Below are 22179 nucleotides of genomic sequence, written 5' to 3'. Positions count from 1 at the left end.
AATAACTTTTGGTTATTACCATTTTATGTTTCTTTCCGCATTGCTGGGTGGAGCTGCCCGGGCAGGGCAGGAGTGGTTTGCCCACTCCTGAGTACTCATGACTGGTTTGGTCGGCCCTCTCAGGCTGCCCATACCAGTCATGCACACTCTGCACTTCTCCATGCAGGCTGCATTGAAGCCTACATGGAGAACATGAGATTTCACAGAAAGAAGGAAGGTGCACTCAACAAGAGTCATTCAAGACCACAAGTATTGTCCATTTATCTTGTATTTATTCCAGAAGGTTATAAACAAACGGCAAACAGCCAACGCGTTTCATCCCTTTTGCCAAGGAACTTCTTCAGGGCTAAAAATCAAATGACACGATTAATATTGGAAAGATGATTTGCACAGTATCCCATAGGCAAACGATCTGATTACTGCATAATATTCAGCACAAATGTATCCAAATCGGATAATAATACAAGGGTCACTTCCATATTATGATGGACCATAGCAGCATGAACAGTAATGCCAACAAAAGTTTCTTGGTGGTTATGATCCCAATTTGTAAGGGAAAAACCGTATCCACAGCATGATAACTGGCAAGCAGGAGAACATGCTATCCCCTGTGAGTAATAAGGACCCCCTGACAAATTGTAAGTAGTACAATTCCTAGGACAGGGTAATACACAATGAAAAATAAATATCTAGGCAATTTAATAATATCAGTCTAATTTATATGTATAATAATAAGGAACTCAGTGTAACGACCAAATTACAAAAATGCAAGCATTATTGTAATAACCGTTATTCAATGCTCTATTGACATTATTACAATTGTAAGTTAAAAACACAAATTTATTGACTTCTAAAAAATAAAGGTTTCATTACTTATTTATACATAGAATCACATTTCAATGAAATCACAATTAAAAACCAGTAGAATGGCAGAATAATAAATCTTCGACGCGCGTTTTGGCGTAAAGTACGCCTTCGTCAGGAAAAGCCACAATAACTTTATATGTATGGACATATGGCATGGGGCTCACTGATTAGTGTTTCCCGATATATAGTCTTCTGTGGATAAAAACTTTTGATATTCGCGACCACTTTTGAATATGGTAATCCGCATTGATGACGGACAACTGGTTAGTGAGAATAAATGTCCTCTTTAATGATATCTCAATGTGAAACCGGCTCCGTGCCGACGAGCTACAGGTGTCTAGGTAGTCGCGAACGAACATGCTATCCCCTACAACCCCTGGCTGGGCTGCGCCCAATTTGCTTAGGGGAGGGGAGTGAGGCTGCCTGCTTCCTGTTCCTGCCGCAGGCAGGAGAGCAGGAGCAGACCGAGCAGTGAAGACGCGTGCCCGTGACACGTGACCCAGGCAGCCGGAAAATTAAGTTTTAATTTTTTATTATTGAACCCCCCCCTCCTGACCCCCTTCCTTCGGGCCCAATCCTCGCCCGCCCCCCCACCACGTGCAACCCACGCCAGCCCCCCATCCATGAGCCATGCCGGCCACAACGGCTCCCGGGCTGGTTTGTGTTCCCAGTCCGTCCCTGGAAAGTACGGAATTCCTGCCACCGTCCCCCATTTATTTTGTTCTGTAGTTTGTGAATCCTGTCGTGGACATGGCTTCAACTAGAAATTGCTGGACTAGAGTATGCATGTAGGTATGGAACAAGGAGGGTGAGAGCACTTGAGACTTCAGGTACTCTAAACGGTAAGGGAAGGACGGCCAACCAGATCGAATCAATTTTCACAAACTGAGATTTCAAGGACAGTAAAGGCTGGGAACAGTCTTTGGACTGTCCTGATGAAACCCATTTGTGTGGACTGGATGGTGCTGAGTGCCTCATGGCAGCTATATTGAACATTGGATACAGAATAAGCAGCACTGGGACATCACCAATGAGACCAAAAAAGACATCCATGGCTATCCATTGGATGGTGGATTCTGTGCTACATACGTGACTAGAATCATATTGATTCACACCATGGAGGTTGTACTGTGAGAAGGGTCTGTTTTAACATTTCTTTCTTTTTCTTTTGTTTGACATTTTATTGCATTTTCAATAAAATCCACAAACCTTTTCACAGGTACACCAGCAGCATCAGAAGGGTTCAGATGCAATCAATGTTACCATGTTTTTTCAATACTACTGCTTTCTATCAATTTTCACTCAGTTAACCCTAATTTTACAACTCAATACAGTCCTTCTTTTAGAGAGTTGTTTATGATTTTGTTGATGCCTGGTGTTATTTTAAATGTTCGAGATGTGTTTAGGTGTGCTGGCATGCATCCTCTACTCAATGTGAAGAATGTTCTCCTAATCCTGGTGCAGTAGTATTGATCAGTATCCAAAGTGTGTACTATCATTTACCGCTGGTGTCCCTGTGCTTTATTTAGGCCTTCTGTTGGGTTACCAGGTTACTCCCTTTGCAAAGTTGGCTCTCCTCAAGCTAGGTTGAGTCAAAGCCTATGCTATAAGTTGGGAGAAGTTTTGGAACTCAATACAATATAGGAATGCAATCATACACAATAACAAGCTTTTGTTTACCCAAAGAAAATGTAGGGTAGTTACGATAAGGAGCAATACAATACATCCAAAGGTTCTGCATTATAGTGCTTTTGTGGTAAGGTGCAATCATTCAAATAATGTAGACACCTGTGGACAATGGTATTCAACGAGGGAAGGTATGCGAGGTAACAGTTATCCTTAGAAAACCTTTTGTTTCAGTACTGTTACTATGGCTGCCTTTATAGCTCCTGGTGATTGAAGAAAAGGTCCCAGACTCAGTGCTACAATGTCATGCATGCTATGATATGTGTGGTTTTTTCCAAGATTCTGGGTGCCACTCAGTGTGTTTAAGTCCAGGCAACTAAGATAAGGTAGCCACAGGACCCGCTTTTACCCAGTAACAACTAGGGAGGGAACACGGATTTCGGGTTAGAAAACAGTTACACCTTTAAACCCAAGTGTACAAGGAACCAAGAGGGCTAGGTGGATGTTTCAAAGAGTTCCAGAATTCCGTTGATTGTCCTCAATGTATGGGACACTGCCCTATGGCCTGGGTTGAAAAGGAAAGTGGGGTAATACAGGGTCTGACAAAACCAAGTTTAATATGAAATTGTTAAAGGAAATGTAGGGTAACGACACTTGCCATTCTCAAATGGATCTTGAATGTCCTCAACCCTTTTGTGAAGTGATGTGTTCAGCTCAATTCTGGCCAAAGAGGCTTTGAGATCATCAAGGATCCGGTGTGGCTCTTTTTCTTGAGAAATCCTTAACATAAGCTTCAATCTACATGGAATTGCATGTTGTCCACCTGGGTAGTATCTAGCTTCCTTCCAAACCACCACACCTGGGAGTACTTCCCCCTCTTATCCTAGGACATCCCATTGGCAGAGGTTCCTCTAGAGTCCTCGACTTGTCTCCAGGCTTGGGGAAATATTGTTCTTGGTCCAGTTTTTCCCTTTGCTGATGCAGTAGAGCTTGTTCCGAATTCCAGAAGAATGCCATGTATTAATTAAAGCGACAACACTGGACATAGGAATATGCCCTAGGTTAAAAAGTCATAACATTGCTATCTGAAACAAATTGTATATTTACAGGCTTTTCATCAAAGGCATCCACAAAGGGAAGGAACATAAGGCAAAAACAACTCAAAGGAATGAGAATTTCAAAGGAAATAGTGTGTACTTATAGCCTCCATACTTGGGATCATTGTGATTTGTCAACAGGCTTATGGAGAGGAAAAAAGGGAAATACCACAGAAGTTCACAGAACATGAGTTGGTCCTTACCCGAATCAAACACCCTGAGTGGAGGTATCTGAATGCAGATCTGGGAGTGACCTGCCCAGGCAGAAAGAGTAGTGAGATCAGTCGTTTATGTTAAGGAAGATCTTTGGGCGGAATGAAATTGCCACCAGAATCAATTAAAGAACAAACCCTCTGTCAAGTCCCTGAAGAGCACTGCCAGATGCTGCTTCCAGGACACTGAAACAAGAATGGTCTGTTTGGTGCAGAGAGCCACTGTTTTGTATGCGTGCAACATGCCCTTCCACATGACTTTATTCATTCTGCATGGTCTCACTGTGCACTACACATATGTGCAAGCACACAGCACATTTAGGAACAACTGAAATACCTGTTTAATGTGGTACTAAAGAACTTCATAGAAAGGGTCACTAGACTTTTCTCGGAGGGATACCATTAAAAAGTGATGTTCCCACATTACTTTAGGTGAGTTGGCACTATGGGTGCATCCTCAGGCTACGTAAACTTGGTGCTCTTCTGGGGCAATCAAATCCCAAAACATGTGGAACAGTTCCAGTGTACTTGTAAATATAATGACTGCAGGGAAAAAATACACCATCAGCCGGAAAGTGAAAAGAGAGGACAGTATGGTAAAGCTGTGTCCAGAGTGTGGGGACTTTTATCACTACAGGAAGGTGTAGAAGATAGAATGATTTAAAGGCAGATCTAACATCTGGACCATATTGGACCGACCCGTTAAACAATGATCAGAGAGGGTTCAGTCGATTTTCTTGATCATATAGTGGGCTAGGGCGAGCACGATTAGTGTATACCAGGGGTCGCCAACCTATTCTTTAGTGGGAGCTACCTATGTTTAGTGAAAATCATCCCGAGCTGCTAATATTACCAGTGGTGGAATAGTGACCACATCAACCAAGATTACATTAGTGGCCACAATATGCAAGATTACTAGCAGTGATCACATCAGGGAATCAGGCAGGGTTGCCAGCAGTAATGTGGGAAAGGCTGTGCCTATATGGGAGATACATACCAGCCATAGCTGCAATGCCACAGCCACCAAGGTATTAATATTAGTAATAGGTTTCCCAAACACTGCATGATTTAGCACCCAAATATGAACTTTAAATATAATTTTAGAAATTAAACCCTTTTCCTCTAAACATGAGTTTATGTGTTCTGAAAATGGACATATTTTCATCTTGAATACACACTTTTCATTTTGGTATACATTATTCAACCTACAAAATGTTTCCAATTTAGTAGACTGGGCTGCACACAGGAGAGTTACTTTCAGGCAGCTGGAGAGCTACCGGTAGCTCACAAGCTACTCGTTGGAAAAGCCTGGAGTAGACCAAGCATAATTAATTTCAATGTAGACTATGGATGCATTTAATAATATCCTTAGCAATGTTCCCCCGAGGCAAAGTAGCCCATACATCCCTTGAAGAGAACATTAGAGTGCAGTGAAAAATACAATTAAGCAAAACAGTAATTTTTGCAAAAAACAATCACCATCATTTGGCATAGAGATAATAACAGCAGAACCAGCCCCACTCAGTGGCGTAGGAAGGGGTGGGGGGGTGGTGGGTGAGGGCCGCCCGGGGTGCCATCACTGAGGGGCGTGACAAAATGACAAAAATATGTGTTTTAAACACATATTTTTGCCATTTTGTGAAGCCGGGGGTGACAAGAAATTTTCTGCACTGGGTACCACCTGACCTTGCTACGCCACTGGCCCAACTGCATTCTGAACATAAAGTCCTAAACGCCAATCTAGGAAGAGCAGCCATCACATCAAACTTAGAATTATCAATATATTGTGTCAAGGATGTGAGCAGTGACCACCAGCTTAATGTGGCAAGGGGTACAATCAGCATACCCTGGGCAGAAATACATTGTTATATTGCTGGCAAATGCATCACCATGTTTGCCACTAATTGTGGGGGTTTAGCAACTAAAACCTAATTTGAAAAAAAACACATCAAGGCATGCATTAGGTTTGAGGACAAAAACAAGGGATTTCTGTGAAATTTGTAGGCATGAATAGGACCTAATTCAGAGAGAACAAAGTCAGGAAACCCATACAGAAAATCTATCCTGTGCGTTTCTCCTTAAATTAGACATTTAAAAGGAATATTTCGAGACCCCTTCCCAAAATCATTTGTATTCAGTCCATGTTTACTTTGGAGAAAGCATTAAAAGCCTAGCAGATGAAGATGTTTTTAGTTCTAAAAGCAAGGACCGTCATTATTACGATGGGCAAATGGGGGGTGTCTTTTGTGAAACACTTTGCCTAAAAAAAATATAACAAAATTGATTTTGTCGCAGTCACATTTCATCCTTGAGCAAGTATCCCCGAGTGTAACATTACAAGCTCTTGCACTGTGGAAGGGATGGGAGACGACCTTATGGAAATGGTACCCAGAATCCTCTTCACTATGCAGATCTGAATAGAATGCCACAAATAAAACGCGAATGATGGATGTGTAGGTTGCGTCTAACTCGTGCTAGGGTACGATGGAAAAAACAAATCAAACCAAACCATCAGGTTCGTTTTGTCTGTTACTTCTGTAGACGGATTTGCAGACATAGAAAGTCACGTGGCCAGACTGTATTTATGGGCCGCATCTTTCATCTCTCTGCTCGTATTCAGCTTTATGAGGAAAATAACACACTTGCATGATTTAGTGCCGCCATTTTATGATAGACTTTTCATATATTGCTATGTAGGTTATCGCCTTGGGAGAATAAGTACTACACAATGGTAATTGCTTGCTGTTGAGTGACGCGTTGTGGGAGGCGCCTATGCAGAAAAGGGCCATCTGCTGGTAAACTCTACCTGCAGTAACAGCAGCACAGATTTCCATGGAAAATGGCAACTAGTGACTAAAAACAATTATTTTGTGTGTATAAGTTATCAAAGGTGGAGCTCGTTTGCACTAGTGGCTCTAGTTTTTTCAAAGTGGACAAGGATGAAATGTGGCTCTCGCTAAACCTCGGGCTTAGCTCTCTCTTAACATTCTGTGCAAAAGGGACAGTGCTAAGGAAGGATTTTCCACAGGCGGTAAATTGATTGCTGCAGAAAAAAATCTAAATTCATTTCTAAAAACTGAATTTCTGAAATCTTTCCTAAAAACTAAATTTCTAAAATCATTTCTAAAAACGAAATATTTCTAAATGTGTGTATCAGTGATTTAGGGCCTTGCCATTCAAGTAAATATTTCCTTAATGCGGTTTTATTTTCAAAACTGGGAAGCTGACACAGGATTGACTCTTGCATTGACACTTGAAATCAGTTCAGGTCACAAGTCGTGCCTCTGCTGGCAGTGTGTACTATGTCTCCACCTAGACACATTTGAGGCACCGTAGGTCATTGCTAAACAGACAAACCAAGTATGTATTCGTTTTCCACGAACTTTCTTTCCATTGGTCAAAACTCATATTGTAAAATATTGTGATTGTTGGTGATTGCCACTTGCCGTGACTTGCGCAGGACGTGACCACACCCACAGACCATAAGAAAGTGGCCTCGTATTCATTGTGGTGACCTACCACAAGTTCAGAGGCGAACCATGTGCGATGAATGATGTGCAAGGGTGCCCGTCATTGCAGGTCTTCTAATAAATATTCTTCAATGCCCATGCTCCCAAGCACCGACAGCAACCGTAGACCTGGGATGTCCCATTTTAAAACTGTACAAATGGAAGTCAGATAAATAGTTAAGGTTATCATCTCTTACAATTGCCGCTCTGCTCTGTAAAGCGCTATGTATTTATGTGTACCGGAACTACCTCAAAAAAGTATCGGCAACTTTCCGTAATGTCCTTGTACACCTCGTCACATACTGTCACCATGTATCTATATTTACTCCAAATGTACCTTACGTAATTACTGCTTATGCAATTCCTCACATACCCCATCACATTCTGTCACTAAGTATCTGTATTTACTCCATTCTGTAACTTACGTATATGCTGCTTGTGCTAACTCTGTGAGGCGCTCTGATGCCCACGGGACAAGTTTGCACTATATAAAACTCAATAAATAAATAAATAAATAAATAATAACAAAAATATCTGATGCCCGTCTGATAATCTTTGCAGGAACTCTACGAGGAGAGCAAAATACTTTAAGAGTAAGAATGTGTTCCTTAAATAAGAAATCAAGAGATTAGATAGATGGATGTGTCAAACTGAAGCTTGCCAAGTTTGATGTTTCTCTTCTAGGTGGTCACCACGTGTATGTTTGTCCTCTTGTAAATTTCCGTGGCTCATATTATGTCCAGGGTATGACTGTAACACCCCCTAAACTGTGACGTTACCTTTGGTAGTACATTATTGCTGACTACGCAGTGGTGGGTGTCTGCCACCGGTTGTAAAGTACTGTCGGTGGACCACAATCTACAGATCCAAACTCACCGACAGGAGGAAGAATGGGGATATAGGAATTCTATTTGAATAGGCTTCTGTCCCATGTATTTGAACCCTGCCGCGGACTCTTCCAGTGATATAATCCTTCATGTGAATAGACAGCAAGCCCTCTGAGGCCAAACACTGCCCATAATGAGACCAGCCTTCTAATGGATGGTTTTGGAAAGAGGCTCAGATCGGTCGTTATCAGAAATAACGCAAAGCCCCTCTAAATGTATCCAAAATGACACATATATCACACCATTCAATTTTAATTTTCAACAATCAGCTTGAGTGTTGGTAATGCTTGAGTACTACAAGAATGGCCACTCAAAATAACAAAAAGGAGCAATAAAGTAAAATAATAGAAATACTAATTCATTTTACATATGTACAACGCATTCAGAACCCAAAAAAAGCTGTATTACAAATCAACTAGTTATTCACGCACCAACTGCTCAGCTTCTTATAGCGCCTCGAATCGCAACTGGTAAAACCACAAATGTTTGTGCTCAGAGAATGAGAAAACAATCGGTGGAAAAAGCCTTGAAATTGGGATAAACCTGCAGCGTTTGGCCCTGTAATATCAGGACCCACCGGTTATTCCCCATTCTGAGCCAACAGTTCATGATGGCAGGAGACTGGAGTGGAGACACAAGCCAGAATTGGTATTTCCAGCCCAGAGATATATTTTTAATGAGTGTCTTACTGTGTCCAAACACTATCAGTTTATGGCCGACTATGACATTGACAAGGTTACTGAATGTCAGTATGTTGTAAAAAATATTTAGACTGGAAATTTACAATAAAACTGAATTTGAGGAAAAGTTTATTTATTTGCTTCCCTTAGAGAACAAGTACTATTCGGGGAAATTGCAGTACAGTCCCCTGTGCTTTTATTCATATTCATAACAGGTGAAAAGCATTCATGTTTGATGAATGAGTAACTGTAGGCATAAATGAGGGACCGAATGAGAGCACTTAGCTTGCACTTTGGAAACTAAACAATCTCCACCCACTTATGGCCTTATAGTTATAGGACACAAAACTCCAGTATTACATCCTGCTCATTGAATACCTACTTTCTTATGCCATGTTAATTTGTTTGGAGAGAGGAATCTGGGATGATAGCATATAGAATGCTTTTAATCCATTGTGATTTTTATCCAGAAAGCAATGAGCATGCTTTTAGCACATCCTTTTACCCGTCAAACTTTTGCATGAAAAAATATAGGTGGCAGAAAAATAAGATAAAATGTTCTCCTTGAAAGCAGACACAAAATGTCCATGGGAATGGGAAAATGGGCGAATTTCATTAAATTTGTTAAAGAGCTCAAAAAAAAAACTTCTGCTTTGAGAAATTGTAATTCTGTCTTTCAACAAAAATATTATAGGAAGCTATGAATTTGGTAGATCTGAATAGGATGTTGGTACATGTTTTACTAAGGTAATATAATGGCAGGTTATTATTAGATCACATTAATCACTGCTGTGCCAAAGGCACTGACAGCACCACTGAAAAGAATTGAAAGGGCTAGTAATGGATATAAATTACCCATTGTGTGATAAAAGGATTTTTACTAAGAAGGTAAGAATAAAACAGCACATTTCTAATGTGACTGTTGTAGGAAAACTAAAATAAAAGTGTTACCAAGTGATGAACATGCACAGATTCGAAAGGTAAGCATTTTTGAAAGCAGGGGGTCACAATCCAAATTGAATACATTGTAAAAATGAATTTAGAACGCCTGCTCCTGCTATCTATTTAGACAGTGCATTTGATGACCTCTTTGGAACACGTTCAGGGGAAAGTAGATTTAGCTAATTAGGACCTGAAAATTGCATATTTTTCAAGTTTGCATCCTCTTGCGGTAACCGACTAAAATACCAGTGAATTAAAATGCCTACAAGCAAATGTACAGTGAGTGTTTATATTAATCAAAGCGTTCGTTCATAATCCTAAATTACTAAATCAAATACTGGAACTAGATTTTTAATTGCTAAATAATATAACAACCAATGTAGAATTTCCACTCTGAAACGGTCTTGTTGTGCATGGGGTCAGCACTATGGGAATTGAATCCTGGAGGATCTTGTGTGATTACCAAAATCTAGTTTAGGAGAAAGAAGTTGAGACAAGTGATAGTTCATGATAGGTAAACAGCAGGAGAAGATCTCATGAGTGGGATTAAACACGAAGAAACGTTTAAAATAATTGTACCCCCTCCATCCGCTCAGCACATAGCCTCCTTCAGCCCATTTTTAGGTCTGGCATAAAGGCATCTTTAGCTGTCGCGCCAGCCTTATTTTTTCCCAAAAAATCATAATAAGTATACAGTCTGTGTGTGTGTGTGTGTGCATCAGCCCTATTCATCCACTGATTTGTTCAAGTGTCAATACCATTTTGCTTCCGCCTACTCCAGTATACAGCATGTGGCAATGGATAGGTTCACTCCAGCCATCCACCTAAAAAGTAGTCCATGCGAGTGTCAGGGCCGGTAGATCAATTTATGCTTTCATTTTTTTATTTTTTTTTATTTACTTTTTGTGATGGGAAATGTTTGGATTTTTTTCCAGCCATATGCACATCACCTTTTGATGGTGTCATTTTTTCTTTTTAATATTTTTACATGCTCAGTGTTCATTGTCTACGTTTGCAAAACGAAATTACCTTTAAAAAAATCACAGACTTGCTATTGCCTAACCTATTGCCTTTGTCAATGCTTGTTTTTTATTGTTATGGTCATAGGAAGGCAAAAACGATCTTTGAAGTTGGTGGTCCGCTGGTCCCATTTTGAACCATTTTTTTTTATTTTCACTCTCTGCATTCATTTATGGGCTGTTTCCCTCAGCTGCCAGGGATGCACATGGGCTAATAAGCAGCCAACTTCAGGCATCGCGTTTGCCTTCTTTGGAACCCCAAAATATTATTGGGATGATTGTGGTGGGGGCAGTGTCTAATATTTTTAAGCTTGTTATGTGGGTTCACATACATACAGAAAAAAAGGCGATGAAAGCACCTCGCTCATGTTTTATTTACCCTTTACTCAAGGTAAGAACACTAAGGAAGCCCAAATGGTTCCATGGAGGAAGGCGTCTGTGTGCAAAACAATGGTGAGCCAAGTGCAATTCCAATAGCAATCTATCTATGTCACTTCGAGCATCATCGCCACTATGCTATGGCCTTTGTAAATAGCCTGGGAATGCTGTATGGTACTTTACCTCCAGAGGAACCTGTTGTTGCACTTTTCAATTTTTCCTCCAGCCAAAATTAACACATGATTCAGAGTTGTCCTGCTTGTTATGAGTGATAACGTAAAATTGTCTCATATGGCTTCAACACATTTTCCTTGTTTCTGGCCAGTCTTCTCCATGCAAATTTTGCCAAGTGTTGCCTGGCAAAACGTGGATGTTGAAACATCTGGGAGGGGGGACGGGGACATTATTGTCCAAATGAGATTACTGGGATCAGGTGCAAACGGTTTTGAGCCCAGTTCCAGAATTTCCCAGCAGCTTGCAATGAGGTCCTGTGTGTTTAGAAAGGTCATGTTTCAGCTTGACTGGCATATAAATGACACAGAGGAATAACACATCCTCTACTGACTTATTTGGCAACAACAGGGACTTGTGTTGGCAGCCGCAGCCTGAGTCCAAGCTCTAGACTACCAGAACTGTCCAAAACAATGTGATTCTCAGCTAATCACTATTTGTCATGCCGGATCTCAAATTCCGGCAAGACAAAAAGTGATTATGTGGGATCAAAGTATTGAGTCGATTGCACAGTGTGCTGTCTAGTACTGTTCAAAGGATATATGCCACCTCTTCCTCAGCACATCCTGGTTTCTGTAATCTGTAATCTGGCCTCAACCAGATGTCACAAACAATTGTGGTATTTGTTGCTAGAGATGATACGGCTCCAAGACATATCATCATTGAAAGAAGAAAGGTGATCTCTGTAGCTCCAGAGATCCTTAGAGCTTTTCCTTGACATGATTCACAATGAGGGATGCTGGACTTTGACTATCTAATGCATCGAATTCAACCAGTTTTGTGCTGGGATTAATATTTGTCACTGGATATATGGCACATGGGTCCAAAAGATGCAAATGGGCCAAAACAGAGGAAAGAAGAACAGGGCAAAATATACAGCATTTTATGTTTATTCATTCAGATTTAACAACTCAACAGAAAGCCGTATTTCAAATAATTGATAGTAGATGTTAGCAGTCATACATCGACTAAACATGCAGTACTGAAAAAGTGGTTGTATGTGAACTGTCGCGGACAGAATATGACAACAAACCTTTGTCTCCACATTATTCTTAAAACTCTAGACCACAAAAGCGATGCTTTGCAACAAATGAAAGGGGAGCGGGGTACTAGGTCTGAGGCATATGAGTTGGGGTAATTGCAGTATATAGAATATGAAAGCAGAGATTGGGCACGGCTTCAAAAACTGTTCCTGATCTGACAATAGAGGAGAACATCTCACCATCCCGTCACACACTCCATATCAGAGCTTCTTTCTGGCTCTACCTGTTTGACTCAGCCATGTGCTCTTTGGATTAAGTCTTCCAAGGAGAGAATGACAGCAGATGTAATCAGTCTCGAGTTGAGTAAAGACCAACTAAAATCTTACAAGTGTCATATGAATTTGCTGGACATTTATGGTTTGCTTTGTGGTGTGTTGGAGCTTTCATCTTGCAGTTTACTAAGCAAATTATATCACAGCCATTTATTTGGAGAAATGAAATGTTCTTGTTTGGATTGACTATGAAATGAAAGAGTTATAATTTGGAGACATTCATCATATACCCTTCCAACTCATATTCTCACATACATTTTAATCAGCCATTTAACCCAGTGTTTTAGTCTAATTTTACACAACATCACTGCTACATATCCAAAAATGAAGAAAGCTCCATAACTAACTCTTACCAGTTAACGCTTTGATCAAACAATTCAGCCTCCAGTTGGTTGTAACTTTGACAAGAACTGTTGCAGGAGAGTCTGGAACTCAGGGAAAACCTGTTGGGAAAACAAATGCAAAGTGAAGATACGGAAACATTGTTTCTTACAGTGCCATATCCATTTAAGCATGCCATCTTTTTTGCACAGTGTATAACAAACTGGAAAACATAAAATACTGCCTTATGAAGCAGATGTGTGTTGCTGTCAAGGAACACAGTCTGGCACCCAACTAACCACTGCGATAGCTCAAAGCCCCCGACTGATTAATCTTTGTCCGTTTGCTCCACTCCGCTCAGTGTGATTGGTCGGGGGCTTGCTGCCACATGAAAATGAGGCACAGTATCCATCCATCAAAGGTTCATGACAGAGCACACTTTGCATGGAGGTTGCCAAGATCAAGTACACGCTCACGTGGGAAGTTGTTAAATGCCGCTCGCTGTAAGTGGGGAAGCTGACACTGTGAGCTGAAGCTTGATTGCAGATGCACTTCTGTGTTGTCGGGCAGGTTATCATGATTTTATTACATATTGTTTGGACTGTGTTGTGTTTGTTCATTGTGTGCTATGGGACATGGTCGAGAAAGAAAAAGCAAATGGAAAAGTGGAAATTATTGATAGGTGTGAAATTTGATGTGAAACAAGATGAGGTGTTCTGTTAAGAGGTCGTGAGCAATAGCATTTTGGAACGAAAGAAAGAAAGAAAGAAACAAGCAAACAAACAAAGAGGTCCACCCGCTCACCCAATTGAAATGTGGGCTGACCTCCAGTTTGGGCATGGTGGGGACTGCTTTGTCTCCGCTGTGGTCAAATTTATTCGACGGCCCTGGGGAGTAAGGGCCATCGGAGAAAGAGCTATATGTCCACTCACCCAATTTAGATGGGCGGAAGAGAAAAGAGGGAAGGAGTGAAGGAAGGAGCGAGGGAGCAATGAAGGTATGTTAAGAACTGATCAAGTAAATCTGCCAAGATGTCACGGAAATGTCCTTTCTCAAAGGTACAAAGACTAAAATCACCTTGAGACCTCTTCCAGCACATAGGTAAAATGTGCAAACCCTAGAGGATCTGTTTGTTAAAAAGTTCTACTTTATGCACCAATTAAACGAATGAACCCAGAATTCTGTTGATTGCCTTCGCAACTTCAAGGGTCTCTCCCACTGCTACAAACAAGTGAAGAAAGTGCCTTGATCCTTGCACTAGTAAGTCCTGTTGAGGGTCGAACATGCCCATAGCAATCAGGCAGTGCCCGAAAGGCTGCTCTGGCAGGTCAGTGTGGGGTTCGTTTTATTAGAAGTGTGTGAGCCTGTCTTATGGCAAGGTGGACTGATTTTTACTGTTGATTCTCCTGATATTACAACGAACAGTAGTGCCTTCGCAAACATAAATACATGCAGTCTCTCATAATCCGCAAAACACCTATGCAGTGTGTCTTTACAAGTTCGAACTGGCCTAATTTGCAAATGTGGGTCAGTTTTCAGCTATCTGGTTCACTAATGGAGGCCACTTTTATTTTGGTGCCTATGCCTATTTTTTGTCCCAGTCCGCCCCTGGTCCTGCCTGTCTTACTTCAATACCATTTGCATGAGTATCTCCACAAAAGCTTTTGAAAAGCTTCCGTCTGACTCATAACCATCCTGAGCAATTGTGACCACATTGCAACAATATAAAAGACCTTCCACTGGTTTCTGAATAACGATTGAGATTCAAGGCACTGTGTGTCATCCAAAAGCCTTTGCATGACTGGGACATGCATTACCTTTGTTAACATGAAACACTGTAAGGTAGCTGAAAAGTGATACACAGTACTGTACAAAAATCTAGAAATAAATATATTATTGTCTCTGGTGATATAGTTGAAAAACTGTATATTGGTGACTTTATTGTTTCCTTGGATAGGTATGAATATGGCATACACAAGCAGGATTTGAGGTTTGGTATTAAATTCATGGGTCTAGATGTTGCTAGTATGAAGACGTCATTTCTCATCCATTAATCCTCCTAAAGGATTATCACACACAGTGACACAGACTAGGTCACTTCTAAGCCTCAGCCAGGATGGTGCAACACCAGCTTACTTGCCTTTAGTTACATACAATCATTGCATACAATCACATTTATCTAAAGGACAGTAGGATCTCAATTACATTCAAAACAAAAATGTTTGACAAAGGGCCTGATCTATATATATTGGCGATATGTGTACTCTGTTTCAACGGCGACAAAGAATACATACTGCCAAAAGAAATGACTGCCCGCCCAACTGAAATGTGGGTGGACCGCTGGTTTGGACATGATGGAGACTGTTCTGTTTCCACTGTGGTCAAACTTCTCTGACAGCCCTGGAGGGTAAGGTCCATCAATTGTTCATTTTGCATTTGTGACCCCGAGTGGGAAGGGTATGCCCAGACGTGGGTCCCGTGCTATCCATGCCACTGGAGTCAAGTTATCGTGGCTGATTAGGGGTGAAACCCCGAAACTGGTCCTAGGATGCTTGTTTCCAGTCCAGGGAGGACCTGGCCTGGCAGTTCAGACTGGACTGTTCCCGTTGGGCGCAGGGTCAAGACTGATTTGAATATGGCTGGGTTCAAACTGGAATGGCATGGCAAGCAAAAAAACGAAGGATTTAGGCCCAGATCTCTGTACTGGGGTGAATGAATGACATTGTTCTGCATTCTGTCCATCAATTGTTATTTTTGAATCCATCAGAGAAATGACTAGATATCCGCCCAACCAATTTAGATGAGCAGAAATCTAGACATTTCTTACTGTTCCTAAGGAACAATAAAACAATTATAATGCTCCCCCGCCATGGGAGAAGTCTCCCTTGGTGAGGGGAGCATTACTATTCCTCTTTTCCAAAAACAAATCCCATTTCAGGATTTTCTTTTTGAAAAGTAAAAAAGAATACAGGGATACGTCCTTCTAGCGCAGACTTGTAGCAAACAGTAAAATGTATTGACGAGAACTGCTGTGATGGCAGTTTCTGCCAACGTCTTTATAAACGACTGCCTGCTTGTCGGTCATTTATAAATTAGGTGGGCTGCCTCTCCACCATGAGGATGGAGTATTCTACTCCATCCACATGCAAAACCATAGGCCGTCCGCTAAAAAAAAAAAAATCAGTCCCAGATTAATTATCCACTGACTCCTTATTATGAATCAGAGGCTGCTATATGTATATTTCTGGCTGCGTTTTCGACTGCTAAAAGCAGCCAAAACCTCATAGTGACAGTCCAGCCCATAATGAGGAAATATCAGGGGAATTGGACCTGGGATTACTGATTCCACTGTAATTCCTGATTCCTTACTGGAGAACAGTCTCCACACACAATGAGCTGAATTTTCACAAGTAAGAAATTACCGATAACCCGGGTATCAGACATTCCAGGGGTGGTGAAAATCTGGTACATTTTCCGGACTTCTCGTAATGGAGGCCTTTGGGCGGATATGCGGGGCTGTATCCATCTTCCCATCAGTTATGGAAATATCGGTTGCAGACTTCCTTTCAAAAAAGCTAACAACATAAACTTAAAGGTAATAAATCAATGTTTAACAATGGAGAATTTCATGAACATAACACAGATGACAGTTTTTATTTTTGCTAACCTCAAACTCTCTCTTTCCTAGCTTTTCTGCCATCCACACCTGCCATTACATAAGTAGTACCCTTGGGAGATGACTGCAGATGCGGGGGATCTAGAGACACTTCCACTGAGGCTCCGTTTTTTGTTCCACCACAAACAAAAATAGAAAAAATACTCACAAAATGTTCAGAACAAATAATTTACAAAGAGCCAAAGGCACATACACTTCTTCCCTCAGTGCACCTGCTTAGGCACCTGGCACCAACCTACAACATTAGCGAAAATTGCTTTATTTAGGCACTTGTGGAATACACACATCAAATAACCCCTCCACTTTAATTTTAGATTTCATCCTATCAAGGATATTTGATGCAGAATTGCAGATCAATTAATAAATGCACTCACACTCTCAGATGATGGTACTGCAGCACTCAGGAAGTTGCGCATGAGCTCATAGAAAAGTCCCTCTTTGGTCACACCGCAGTACAAGCCACAAGCGAGAACTGATCTCAAGGGTACATGCATTAACACTCTAGTGGTTTCTCAGTAATATGGAGCCAGTATGTGTTTCTACTCTTAGCTAACACAATATGGCATTAATTAGTGCAATAATGGAGCATCGACAACAGGGTTCTGCCAGCCTTTCAATCAGGGGTTCATCATTTTACTGTACCATAAGTGAAGTGCATCAGTAATTCAACACTCACTATGTACAAGCTGCATATAATTTATGAGATCAGCCACATTCTAAGGTAAAATTCCAAGCAAACAAAATGTTCTAGAAAAAGTATGGTGAGCCACAGTCACCTTGAGACATCTCCTAAGTATTTCCAATAATCGTAAGATGAGATAGAAAATATGAATCTTGCATGATCTTCTTATATATAGGAAATGTAGTAGCTTTCTGGAGGCAGTTCTAAATCCCAGACAATACACATGAAAAGGCACAGTTTCCATATGCTGAATACAAGAATAGGCTGCAAGAGTCCAGTAGAAATTGAGAAGGTACTGCTGTATCCAAGAGAGATTTGAAACTTGTTTTCCAAACTACCTCAAACCTGGTCCTTTTAAAATATCACGATCAACCATTATGAGAGTTCAGATGGGGGAAAGTAGTCTGATTGGAAAAGATCTCCATGACACAGCTATCTGAACCAAATACCGCTCTGATCTGGTTGAACCTTTGAGATCCAGGTTCATGTGTGTGATGCTGTAAGACAGCTCAGCTACATGAGCTATAAAGTATTGTCTTTTATTTGGCACTTTGGAAAATCAATCTGAGGAGAATGAGGTAGAACCTAAACTGTGAATTAAATTATCTGTCAATGCCAGACCTATCAATGATCATCTATTTGTGCTACTCCAAGACCCATTTAGTGAAGCTTGTTTCTCTTCTGTTGAATCCTACGGCCATGTTACCTCCATTACATAATCGGATGTGGACTTCGTAGATGTGGTATTGTGAAGTGATTCTCTAACTAATATTTGCAGGACAGTCTCCTCCATCTATTCCCCAATCACTCGATTGGGGAAAGAAACCATCATCAAATGCGCTTCTCACACAGTGCAGTTATCTTCTGTTGTTTGATGCTCAAGCTGCTGAAGTACATGCCAAAAATATAATTTTCAATTTGTTTCAATCAACCATAGAAGGAGTCTTAAATGCTGCATTTGTTTTCCATTTATCTAGAATGAAATTACCTCTCTTTTGTTCACTATGGTTTTGCTCATTGTTCTCTTGCACACCACGTCCTAGTTAGCACTGTATCTCTATGTACATAGCAGAGGGGTTGCGTTGACAAGTCTATTACTAGAAGGTACCCCAATCAGTCCATACGTTTTTGTGGACTCAAGCTTACTCTTATAAATGAATAAGACTGCCATTTTAGGTGATTTCCAGTTGGTTTTGATCTCACTCCCAAGAAGGCTGTGGTCTTGTTTGTGCATTGGAGAATCAGACTTCCCTTTGATGGGACCACGGCACACTTAGTAATCAATTATTCCCTGAAAGAAAGCAGACTTCCTTGAGAAGGTGATTACCTGCTATTTCAAACCTGGCAAATGACCACCTACTGTTCAAGATTTCAGAGTTCATAAGCTTAGAAGATACCATTGTTGCATCCATGGTAGCTCCTAAATACACTGATAATTTAGAGCATTATTTGATACTTTCTGGTACTCCTTCAGAAACAATGCCATCCTCAGGGAAAGTGTCAGGGTCAACAAAACATCTTTGGAGGATATCTCTAGTCCTAGCTCATGACATCTGAGTCTTTTCATATAGGACTTCAACCTCCAGTTTTACTGCCAACCACGCACAAAGAACATTGACTGCTCTGTCCTGATACATATTACTTTGTTACCAGCATGTGTAGCAAAAGCATCTCTGTGCACTTAAATGATCATAGTTCATCTGTGGCCTTTAGGCATGACACCATACTGTTGCCATGTATGGCACTCTCCGGCCATGCACCTTTCAACCATACCTGAAAGCCGATGCCTACATTCCATCATGCGAGTTAAAAGCAGTATGGGACCCCACCAATAGCAGGTATGAACTACTCGCCTGGTCATTAGTTCCAAGCAGTTGATTATTCTTATTATACATGTGACTTTCTTTGCATTTGATTATCAGGTGTGAGGGACTCCCTACTCTTCACTTCACCCAAAAATCCCTAAAGCAAATGGCTTAATGTCAATAGAAGAGAGTTGTTTAAAGTGACCATTAATAGAGTTATAATTAGTTATCACACTGGACATTTTGTTGCTTAATGATGGGTGAGGAGAGAACATGTAACTATTAGGAGGTGAAGTATTTCAGCGGACTGTGAAATAGATGGGCAGTTATTTTTATAACCAATAATTCAACTGATTGTGAAATAGATGGCCAGTTATTTTTATAACCAATAAATTACATTTATATTTTGATGTCACTTCAAAATCATCTCTTCCTCAAATGTAACTAGCTAAGAATGCTAAAGTTGAAGTACTTATAAGGTATTTAAAAGGTTAAAAACTAGGAACCAAAACAGGCGCTGCTCAATTTAATGGATACATCAGTAGGGATTAACAGATTAGTACTGATGAAGGGGACTGGGAAGGAGTCAGCATTATTGCATTTAAACCCAGATTCAGATGCTTGACACTAAATGTGACCTTATACCACTGGCTGCCTCACTGCTTCAGTTACTCAACTGGGAATATGGAGTGTCACATGCTTGCCATTATAATGACTTGTTTTTTTTTTTTTTTTTTTTTTTTTTTTTTTTAAAACCTTTATTTGTGCATATGAAAAGGACAAATACGGGCCTACAACCATCAGGCCGGCCACAAAACGGTTAAGCACTGAGACACACATTACAACCCCTGTGCGTCAATGGTCAAGATTAGCAACGATTCAGGAGTTATACACTGGAGAGATCCTTGACACCAGGGGAAGGAGAAGTAAAGGTTAATTTTAAGGTTTTCAAAATAATTTTATCGAGGAAAAGGTCAGTAGAGGATAGAACCAAGGAGATTCGAGTCCGCAAGATGGCTTCATCACACGGGAGAGCAGCAGCATCATTAAAACGGCCATAGAAAATCTCAGACAGTGAGGCGATGCAGTTATATAACAGGATAGTCACATGAGTAAATACGCACCCCTCCAAAGCCGCCCCCACTCAATACACCCCACACCCGGACCCCGAATCGGAAACCAGTATAGCGCAGAGACATAGAAGAAAGAGGCCCATAGAACTAAAAAGAAAAGGTAAATTACCCCCCCACCCTACACCAATGCGGAGGCTACGGCCTGCCCCCCCCCGGCATAGTGCCTGTCGCCCAATGAACCCGAAATATAGACAAGAGAGAAAGTAGGAATAGAGTAAAGAAAATAAGAAAACAAAGAAGAAAGCGGGGAGGAGCCCACGTAACCTCGCAGCGCCCGAAACCACCGGCCAACTACGTCTCCACACACTGAGAACCCACTACACCCAAAGGCGGTCGTGTGAAGATAACGTGTCACAACAATATAAATGAAGGCAGACAAATCGCGACGAGTGCGCACAACATATGCAGACAGTTCCAGTCCCAGTCCAGCCCATCCGTGACACCATGGTGATAGAAATCAATCTAGCCCTGGCCCGATCGCGGGCGTAAGATTAGACTAGCCCCCACATGAAGGCCCCGCAGCCCGTGCAGACAAAGACAATATGGCCGCTTGGGAGAAGATGGAGAAGTAGAGTCACAAAATGGCCGCCGATCATCTATTGAGGTCCCCTTGTGCACCATATAAAATCCAAACCTGGCCTGTAAAGTACAGGAGTTCCACATAAAAGAAGCCGTAGGCCCCCGTGAACGGTTCCTCGAGGGCGTCAGGTGTCGCTCAGCTGGATACTCTTGCGGACGCGGTGAGGCAGGCAACAACAAAGCAGGCAGCAATGAACGGGGAAACAAAGTGTCCACAATTGAGCAGGAGATCGATTGATCCTGGGTGCCGGGAAAGCCAGATGCAGACACCAGTGTAGCACGGTTATACACAGTCGTTGCGTCCCCGCAAGAGGACAGAAGCACTGGCAGACCCACGTCTTGTTGAGAACAAACGGGGCGCTCACGACCCGCAGCCGACAGTATGGAGTCGAACCGCTCACTCAGCGTTTGCAAGCCAACACACAGTTGCAGACGAAGGTCCCGCAGGGCAGCCAGAACGGAGCCGCATGTCAGCGGAAGCTGCGCCCCCACATCGGCAGCAATCCGGGACGGCACTGTGGAGCTGGAGTCTGGTAGAGGGAGGGCGAAGCGGGCAGCGGGCGAGACCGGAGCATCGCCCCCCAGCAGCGAGCAGGCAATCAACGCCATGTTTTACCGCTGAACGGTACAGTGGCCAGGGGGGGGGTCGTAACAAGGAGGCAATTCCACGCAGGTCTGCGCCGCAACAGGTGAAAGCCAACAGTCGCTTCCCCTCCCTCGGACTCTCTTTGCAGCCGACTAGGCAATAGAAGAAGGGGGTCCGCAGCCTTCCACAGCGCGGGCCACAGAGCGAAGCAGGAGACCCGCCACACCGGGGCTTACCCTATAGCTCCAGCCCGTCAGGTGAAAGGTGAAGGAGGGGTCCGGGCGGCTCTCCCCCGGCTCATCTGGCGACAATCCGTGGTGTGAGGCGGGATCGGGGCCGCGGGGCTCAGATTTGCGCCGGGGGTCCAGTGACTGCGGAGCTTCCAGGGGGCCGGCCAAGGCCACAATAGAGCAGGGGTCCAACGCGGAGAACAAAGGCACCAAGAACTCCGGCATCCGGGCGGGCTCAGACTCCGGGAAAGCGGCGGCGCGGTCAGCGCGTCGTCGCGCACGTTGCACCTCGAAAATCGGCGAGGATAGGAATCAGGATGATAGTCCGAGGCCAAGGGCCGGCGGAGCCGGGCGCTCAAGCGTCTGCTCCGGTCGCCATCTTGGCTCCTCCCCTTATAATGACT

At 42.2% G+C, this 22179-nt stretch overlaps 1 protein-coding gene across 7 annotated transcripts in view; it reads right to left on the bottom strand.

Moving 5' to 3' along the window:
• Positions 1 to 22179, bottom strand: part of ZNF536 (zinc finger protein 536) — a 1078439-nt gene that overhangs the window by 846473 nt on the left and 209787 nt on the right. For all 7 annotated transcript variants that reach the window (XM_085640136.1, XM_085640135.1, XM_085640137.1 and 4 more), the window contains exon 2: positions 13117 to 13206. The gene's annotated coding sequence lies outside the window, so the exon portion shown is untranslated. The remainder of the gene's footprint in view (positions 1 to 13116; positions 13207 to 22179) is intronic.

The sequence above is a fragment of the Triturus cristatus genome, chromosome 12 (assembly GCF_964204655.1).
Source record: "Triturus cristatus chromosome 12, aTriCri1.1, whole genome shotgun sequence".
NCBI classification, from domain to species: domain Eukaryota; kingdom Metazoa; phylum Chordata; class Amphibia; order Caudata; family Salamandridae; genus Triturus; species Triturus cristatus.
The sequence above is the reverse complement of the archived record's forward strand: the minus strand, read 5'-3'. Positions and strand labels throughout refer to the sequence as shown.